This window comes from Kogia breviceps, chromosome 5, assembly GCF_026419965.1.
Source record: "Kogia breviceps isolate mKogBre1 chromosome 5, mKogBre1 haplotype 1, whole genome shotgun sequence".
NCBI classification, from domain to species: Eukaryota; Metazoa; Chordata; class Mammalia; order Artiodactyla; family Physeteridae; genus Kogia; species Kogia breviceps.
In genome coordinates, this window is record NC_081314.1 from 90,573,364 (window position 1) to 90,583,125 (window position 9,762).

Genomic DNA, 9,762 nt, shown 5'->3' on the forward strand with positions numbered 1-9,762 from the left:
TAACTCAATATCTTAGTCAAAAGTGTTAGAATTTTGCTTATTCCATTCAAGAAACAATGGGTGATCTTTGCCCGATGTGTCTTAATCATGTCATCCCCAAATTTAACAGCTTAAAACAATGAACATGCATCATCACCCACAGTTTCTGAGTCAGAAATCCAAGGGCAGCTTAGTTATTACATGGTTCTGTCTTAAGGTCTCATCAGGTTACAGGACTGTCAGCCAGGGCTGGAGAAGCCACTTCGGAGATGCCTGACTCACTTAGTTGGAGGGATTCAGTTCCTCACTATGTGGGTGTCTCTACAGGGCTGCCTGAGTGACAGCTGGCAGCTGACTTGCCCCAGAGCAAGTGATCCAAGAGAATAAGCAGAAGCCATACTCTTGTATGACCTACCTTCAGAGTGACATACCTATTACTTCTGCCATATTGCATTGGTCACAAAGACCAGCCATTGTACTAGCCTGGTAGTGTGGGAGGGGAATACACAAGGATATTAATACCAGGAGGTGGGAATCAGTGGACCCGGCTACCATGTCATGTTTGGAGAAAATGTCGGGCTTTATTGACAGCCAACACAGGGAAGTTGGAAAGGTTCTGTTAATCTTAACTTTGAAGGGCTTAATTTCCTAAATGAGGGTTAGAAAGCATTGCACTTTACCGATATTCAGAATGTTAAAGAAGAGACTTCCCTGGTGGTCCAGTGGCTAAGATTGTGCTCCCAGTGCAGGGGGCCCAGGTTTGATCCCTGGTCAGGGAACTAGATCTCCCACGGGCCACAACTAAGACTCGGTGCAGCCAAATAAGTTAATTAATTAATTAATTTTGCAAAAAGAATGTTAAAGAAATAGGGAGTGGACCTAAAAGTTCTGCTCTTTGGGTTGAGTTTTCAACTGTGTGGGCTCACTAATCTGTCTTCCAGGTCGTGCTTTTCTAGTTGTGTGATCTGAACATTCCTGGGAAGTTGAGTACTGTGGGGATGAGTAGGAGTGATGAGCCTTTGAGAAATTTTCAGGGAATAAACCATATGACAGAGGGTCCTGAATTGGACTTTACAGTGCTGTACTACAGAAATTTAGTCCTAGTTTAAGATACAGCCAAGTAGCATAGCCATATGGAAAAAAAGGCTTGAGTCAGATTTTTAAATGTATTGATAGGTATAGTTATCTTGCTGGAACACTGAGGAATTTTAAGTGAAGAGAATACGTAATCTGTTACTGGGGCAGAAGTTCTCAACCTTTTCAATTCTCTAAAACAGTTCGGTAAAAAGTATCTAGAATCAAAGCATACTCCAAGAATAACTGGGAGCATAAAGCTAGTATGAATCAATCACCGCTTAAACAGGCTGGAATTTAAATCTCAAAGACTTATAGCCTGTTTTTATATTAATTTGTGATGGAAGCTTAAATCCAACATTTGGGAAAATAGTCTATTGTGCAGGGATATTTGGAGTGAGTGAACTTGGAATTAGTTATTCCTGATATACTGAAACTAATCTGCCACATAGCTGAATTTCGCCCCGGTTTTTACTCTTATTTATTTACTGTCTTCAAGAACTCAAGACATCCTTGGGACTTCCCTGGTGGCGCAGTGGGTAAGACTGCGCTCCCAATGCAGGGGGCCCAGGTTCGTTCCCTGGTCAGGGAACTAGATCCCATACGCATGCTGCAACTAAGAGTTCGCATGCCGCAACTAAGAGTTTGCATGCTGCAACTAAGGAGCCTGCCCACCTGCTGCTACTAAGACCTGGTGCAACCAAATAAATATTTTAAAAAACCCTCAAGACATCCTTTATAAAGGAATCTAAGTAGTATAAATTAAATCACGTTAAGTGGCTGTACCCTCAAGATATCTGATTATAATGTTTTTCTTTGTTTCATTGACCAAACTTCTGAGCTCATCTAGTTAGTTCATCTTTTAGAAACCGTACTGGCGATATCAAAATTTCTCTATAAAAATTTGAACAATCTTAAATCCTATTTGTCATTAGTAATCTCTATACTAAAGTGAAAACTATACTAAAAACAGGTACCACAAGTATAACTGCTTAGCAGGTGAAATTTGAATACACAACTTGAAATAATTAGTATATAGAGCAGTAAAATCTGGTAAGATGAAGGCTATCTTATAGCAATCTAAAAGCAGTTTAATGACTTTCTTTATCCTTACCATCTTCCAATGTGAGAAAGTTATCTGCCTTTCGCTGGTGTAAATGTTGAAAATTGTTTTTGCAATCTGTTGAACACCTATTCTAAGCTTTAGGGATATGTCAGTGAACTAGGCAGATAAAAATCATAGTCTCTTTAAAGGGAAGTAAAATTCTAATTAATTTACATAGAATTCATTCTAAGTAGAGGCCAGCTTCTTTACTAAAATAACAACCAGAGCCTCCAAGGACCTTGACTTTACTGGAAGGAACTTGGTGGAGAGGAATATTCCTTATGCTGACTTGCTTTCTTTAACATTGGTTTGAGTATAAACAAAAAGCCTAATTCCCGTAGAAGAGCTGAGACTAAAAATATGAAAGGGAGTGCGAAAGGGATACAAATTCAGAATGTATACAACAGAAACCATCTAAGTTACATTTTGTAGAGTTTCTGCTTGTCACCCAGTTCTCAGCCTATCCCATTCTAAACTGCCTTGAGAAAGCTACAATTTAGAAACAGCAAACTAGCGCAACTGGCATCTTAGCTGGAGATTATACTATTAGCCAGAATAAGAATGACCTTCCACAAAATTTGACCTTTTGCATCAAAATCCAAAGAAAACTTCTACCTCCCTAGGTCCTCCTTCATTGGTTTCTCTAACAAACTTCTTCTGTTGACAGACACTAGGAAAGACCACCTATTAGGGACTTGATTCAATTCATTTGTTTTACATATAAGTAAATCATGACCTGTGTTCATACTGTGCAGGTTTCATCAGATGTCTTATTTAGTTGGTTAGTTGAAGCACTGATAACTTGCAATTTTTTTTAATTTTCTTTTTTGTCTGTGTTGGGTCTTCGTTGCTGTGTGTGGGCTGTCTGTAGTTTCAGCGAGCGGGGGCTACTCGTCGTTGCAGTGCGCGGGCTTCTCATTTCAGTGGCTTCTCTTGTTGCGGACCCCGGTCTCTTGGCACGTGGGCTTCAGTAGTTGTGGCTCGCAGGCTCTAGAGCGCAGGCTCAGTAGCTGTGGCGCACGGGCTTAGTTGCTCCGTGGTAGGTGGGATCTTCCCAGACCAGGGCTCGAACCCGTGTCCCCTGCATTGGCAGGTGGATTCTTAACCACTGAGCCACCAGGGAAGCCCACTCCTGCAATTTTAACTGCAACTACCGTATACTAAAAGCTTCCCCTTCTCTTGCAAAACCCTCTTTCCCTACATGAGATTGTCTAGTGTCTCTTCACTCCAAATTGAAATCCAGCTAGTAATATGTAACCTGGGACAGATTTAGAGCATGGTTCCTGGATTATTGCCAGTCCTTAAAGTTGGTGTTTTTTTTTTTTTTTTTTTAATGTTCTTGTAACTTGCAGGACTTAGTAGAGAGATAAGGTCAAAGAAGGTACCCACAATGGTTCAGGCACTGACGATACAACAGTGAAAAAGATAGGCACAGACCTGCCCTGGTGATCTTAACAGGGAACAAACATTACATTATTTCAGTTGCCATGAGGTACTGTGTTGGAGTGGTAGGTGTAATACATTTTACAGAATTTTGGAGAAAACATTTCAGTCCATTTTTACTTTGGTTCTCAATACAAAATGAATAATTGTTAATGTTTTTATACCTAAGAGTGGGGGGAAAAAAGAGAGATGAATGATCATTGTAAAACTTTGGAATTGAAAAGCCCAAGTTATCTCAACATTTCAATACAGAACCAACTAAGTTTAAAAAAAAAGCTAGACACAAGTATCAGGAGCATACTGTCAGCACTCACCAGCTAGATAATGGGAAACTAACCCATTCACAGTGATCACAGAGGAGAGAGATTAGTAAAAGCTATAGTTTATACAAAATACGAAGTTCCTTTGAAACTGAATGAATTAATGGAAGAGATAAAGTGGTGATATACCACATTCGTGGATGTGAAGAATATAAAATGCCTGTAAAAATGTCTGAAAGAGTGAAGTTTTTAAAAATTCTAATAGGCATATCCTCCAGGAAAGTTACAAAAATCATAAAGTTTTAAAAAATATGGTCAGATTTAACAGTTACAAATAAGTGTATTAGAAAGGGGACTGCAAAGTTTTGCATTAACACAGTTTTTCTGTCTAAAGAGCTCATACCTAAGAAAAACATTGAGATCTTTTGATGGTGAAAGGACATAATTCACAAAGGAAATACAATTAATGGAAAAGGAAACTAATAAGGCAGCTTGCAAAAGTATGGCCTTATTTTTGCCTAAATGATGAGAATTTGAAAATACGTGCATCCTCAGGGCCTAACACCACTGTCTGGCATTGAATTCATTCATTACTATAACACTGAAAGGTTACCATGTGGCAGGCACTTTGATCGATGCTCTCACTGGATTCACACAACAGTCTTTTGTGGTAGGAACTTTCATTAGCTCCATTTTACAGTTTCAGAAACAGGCTTAGAGAAGGTAACTTTCTCAAGGTCACAATTAGTTAAGGGACTGAGCTGTATAATAATGTTCACAATAAATATGATAAAATATGATATCTCAGTATTACCCAGCTTTTAAAAACTAACAATATGATTAAAGTGGAAGAAGGCAAGGTATAAAATGTACACAACAAAGAATAGATGGGATAAATAGAAAACAAATGGCAAGATGGAAACTTCAAATACAACCATATTGATCCTTACATTGAATGTAAATAGTCTAAACACACCAATTAAAAGGCGGAGATTTTTCATACTGAATTAAACAAAATAACATGCTACCTATAAGAAACCCACTTTAAATAGAAGTGAACCACGGGCTTCCCTGGTGGCACAGTGGTTGAGAGTCCGCCTGCCATGCAGGGGACACGGGTTCGTGCCCCGGTCCAGGAAGATCCTACATGCCGCGGAGCCTGCGCATCCAGAGCCTGTGTTCCGCAATGGGAGAGGTCATACCAGTGAGAGGCCCGCAAACAAGTGAACCAGAAGAGGGGTGGAAAAGATACACCATGTAAACACAGATGAAAGAGAAGTTGGAGTGGCTAAACTAATACCAAAGTAAATTTTGGAACAAAATATATTTCCAGGGATAAAAGAGGGATATTTATGATAAAGGAATCCACCAAGAGAATATAATCTTAAATGAATATGAACCTAATAATAAGAGGAAACTGACGAGAAATAGACAAATCTGTTATAGAGATTTTGAACTCTCGGTAAGTATGTCACAATATATTGAAGAGGATTGATACTATGCAAACCACATCCTTTAATCACACCAGAACTATAGAAAAAATCAATAAATCTGAAAAATCCCCCAAATATTTGGAAATTAAGCAACATTCTTCTAAATACTCATGTGTCTAAAAAGGAATTTCAAGAGAAGTTAGAAAAAAATTGAATAGAAGGAAACTGAAAATATGTCAAAGCTGTAGGATTAAATGCTTAAAAGATAATTTATAGCATTAAATGTGTGTATGAGATCTTTTTTTTTCCTTGAAGTATAGTTGATTTAGAATATTGTGTTTCAGGTGCACAGCAAAGTAATTCAGTTATTTATTTCAGATTATTTTCTATTATAGTTTATTACAAGATATTGAATCTAGTTACCTGTGCTATACGCTAAATCTTTGTTGCTTGTATATGAGATCTTGAATCAAAGATCTAAGATTTTACCTTAAGAAACTAGAAAAAGAGCCAATTAAACCTAAACTAGACTGAAGGAGGGAAATAATAAAGAGCAGAAAGCCATCAAATTGAAAACAGTAAGAGTAGGAAAATTAAATGAAACTAAAAGCTATTTCTTCAAAAAACTAAAATTGATAGACCTCTCCTCTAGCCAGACTGACCACTCTCCCCGACCCCATACACAGAAGACACAAATTACCAACATCAGCAAAGAAAGAGAGGACATCACTACAGAACTTACAATAAAAAGATAATAAAGGAATATTGCAAACCACTTTATTCAATAAATTCAACAAATAACATGGACAGATTATGTGAAAGACACAAGTTACTCAGGTCACCCAAAAAGAAATAGAGTTTGGCAGTTCTTCAAAAGGTTGAACATATGACTCAGCAGTTCCACTCTTAGGTATGTAAGTATATAATTTCAAGAGAAATTAAAACATGTCCACACAAAAACTTGTACATGAGTGTTCATAGTAGTGTTATTCATAGTAGCCGAAGAGTGGATGCAACCCAAATGTTCAACTGTTGAATGGATAAACAAAATGTTTCATATGTGTATAATGGAATATTGAACCATAATGGGTGAATTGTAAGGTATGTGAATTATATCTCAATAAAGCTGATAACCAAAAAAAAAAGTCAAATATTAGAAAAAAATAAGGAATAGGTAACTTGAATAGCCTTATATGTATGAAAGAAATTGAATTTGTAGTCAAAATCCTTCCTGCAAAGAAAATTTCAGGCCCAAATGGCTTCTCTTGTGAATTCTAAAAAATATTTAAGGAAGAAATAATACCAATTCTACATTCTTCAAGAAATAGTAGAAAAAAGAATATTGCCTAACTCATGTTATGAGAACAGCATTCTACTAGTACCAAAACCAGAAAAAGACATTACAAGAAAACAGTAGACCAATATCCCTCATGATTATCTCAGTAGATGCAGAAAAATTCAGTGCTCATTCATGATAAAAACTTTCAATGACAAAGGAATAAAAAGGAAATTAACTTGGAAAGGGTATCTGTAAAAACCCTACAGCTGCCATCATACTTAATAGTGAAAAACTGGATGCTTTATATGTAAGATTGTGAAAAAGGCAAGGATGACTGCTCTCACCACTTCTATACAATATTGCCCTGGAAGCCCTAGCCAGTCCAGTAAGACAAGAAAAAGAAATAATAAGCCTGTAGGTAGATTGGATAGAAAGAAAGAAAATTGTCTTTATTTGCAGATAATATGATGTAGTAGAAAATGATAACTTAAAAAAAATTACTAGGACTAAATAAGTGAGTGTAACAAGTCCACAAGATACAAATATCAATCATACATCCAGCTATTAAAATTAGATATTTAAATAACATTTACAGTAGTATAAACATGCGATATTTAGAGATAAATTTAGCAAAATATATGCAAGACCTGTATACATAAAGCTATAAAACACTTCTCAGAGGAAAATTTAAAAGACCCAAATAAATGGAGAGAGAGAATACATTCATGAATCCAAAGACTTAATATTAAGTTGTAATTTCTTCCCAAATTGAATTATAAATCCCATACAAAATTTTAGCAGGCTTTTTTTTTTCTTCTTAACTTGACAAGCTTAAGTCTATATGGAAATGTGAAAGACCTAGAATAGTTAAGACAATTTTTTAAAGAACAAGAAAATTGGAGGACTTACATACACTACCTGACTTCAAGACTTATAAAGCTGCAGTGAATTAAAAAAAAACAAAAAAGCTGCAATGATTAAAACAGTGTGGTATTGGTGTCAAGATCAACAAACAGATCAATGGAACAGAATAGAGTCCAGAAATAACCACACATATATGGTGAACTGATTTTTGCCCAAGGTACAAAGACATCTCAGTGGAAGAAGGATGGTCTTTACAGTTGGTGCTTGAGTACTTCCCTGGTGGTCCAGTGATTAGGACTCCATGTTTCCATTGCAGGGGGCACGGGTTGTGTTCAATACCTGGTAGGGGAAGTTCCACATGCTGTGCTGTGCAGCCAGAAAGAAAAACAAACAAATAAAAAAAACCACAATTGGTGCTTGAAAAACTGGACTTCCCAATACAAAAGAATTTTTCATCCATAGTTCTGTGATATACAGCAATTAATTTAAAATGCACCATGGATCTAAATATAAAACATGAAGCTATAATACTTCTAGAAGAAAAATAGAAAAATCTGTGTGACTTTGTGTTAGTCAAAAATTTCTTAGATATGACCCCATAAGCATAATTCATAAAAGCCATAATTGATAAATTGGACTTAAAATTAAGAACAACTGTTTGAAAAACACAGTTAAGAGAATGAAAAGACAACCCAGAGCTGGGAGAATATATTGTATATCACATATCTGATAAAGGCTATGTAGCCAGAATCCATAAAGAACTCTTAAAACTCCATAAATAACAAATGACCCAATAAAAATGGGCAAAAGCTTTAAACAGAACTTCATAAAAGATATACAAATGGCTAATAAGTACATGAAAAATGCTCAGTATCATTAGTCATTATGGAAATGCAAATTAAGGTCACAAGGAAATACCTCTATACACCTATTAGAATGACTAAAATTTTAAAAGATTGACCATATTATGATAAGGCTATGGTACAGTTCAGATCCTTAGAGTCTACTAGTGAGAATATAAAATAGTACAACTTTGGGAAACAATATGGCGGTTTTTTTAAAAAAGGTACCCTTAGCATATGACTCAGCCATTCCACTGGATATTTACCAAATTGTTACTCAAGGAAAATGAAAGCAAATGTCCATGCAAAAATTTATACACAAATGTTCTAGCATCTTCATTTGTAGTAGTCAAAAATTGCAAACAATCTAACTGTCCACCAACGTGAATATATATGATATATCCATATGATGGAATACTACTTAGCAACAAAAGCTAGTGAATTATTGATACACACAACAAAGTGGATGAATCTCTCCCTCCACCCCATGCTGAATGAAAGAAGATAGACAAAAAAAAAAAGAGTATAAACAGAAAGATTCCATTTATATACAATTCTAGAAAATGAAACGAATGTATAGTGACAGAAAGCAGATTAGTGGCTGCCTGGAGAACAGGATGAGGGCAAGAGGAAGGAGTGAATAAGGAGGCCAAGGAAAACTGAGGGCAGGCTAGATATGTTCATTTTTTATTGTAGAGATGGTTTCACAGGTGCTTACAAACTGCCATGTTGTACATTTTGAATATGTTCAGTTTATTGAAGATTCCTTAAGAAAGTGATCTTGGTTTTGTCCCCCTGCCACCAGGATACAGACTAGGTGAAAATATTTGCACAACATATATCTGAGAAAGAACTTTTATCCAGAGGGTACAAAGAGCTATTACAACTCAATAACTAGACAAGCATCCTGCTTTTAAAATGGGCTAAAGATTTGAACACTTTACCAAAGAAGATGTGTATCTGTCCAATAAACATGGAACATATGCTCAACACCAGTAGTAATTAGTGAAGTGCAAATTAAAATCAAGAGAGACCACTTCACACTCACCATAGGGCTACAATGAAAAGGACTGACCATATCAAGAGTTGGAGATGTGGAGTACCTGGAATCCGCATATATTGCTGTTGACAATGCGAAATACTACAACCATCCTGGAAAACAATTGACCGTTCGCTTGTACCGCTGCCATTCATTTCCGAAAGCTTCTAAAAAGAACACGCAAGCTTGGAGCCTCTCTAGCCCTCCATGCTTCTGGGGCTAGGGGCCCAGCGTGAGCCCCCCGCGGGCCTGGCATCCTGCGACACGGGGCGCCCGGAGGTTGGGTAGAAGAAGGGCGCGCGCACACCCATTCTCGTGCCCCACCTGGCTCCGCACGCAGGGGTCCCCCGCGAGGAGGCACACTCTGCTCGACCCCCTCCTCTTGGAGCAGGGAGGTGTTGGGTAGAGCAGAGCCCAGAGAGCCCCTCCGTCCCCTAGTATTTC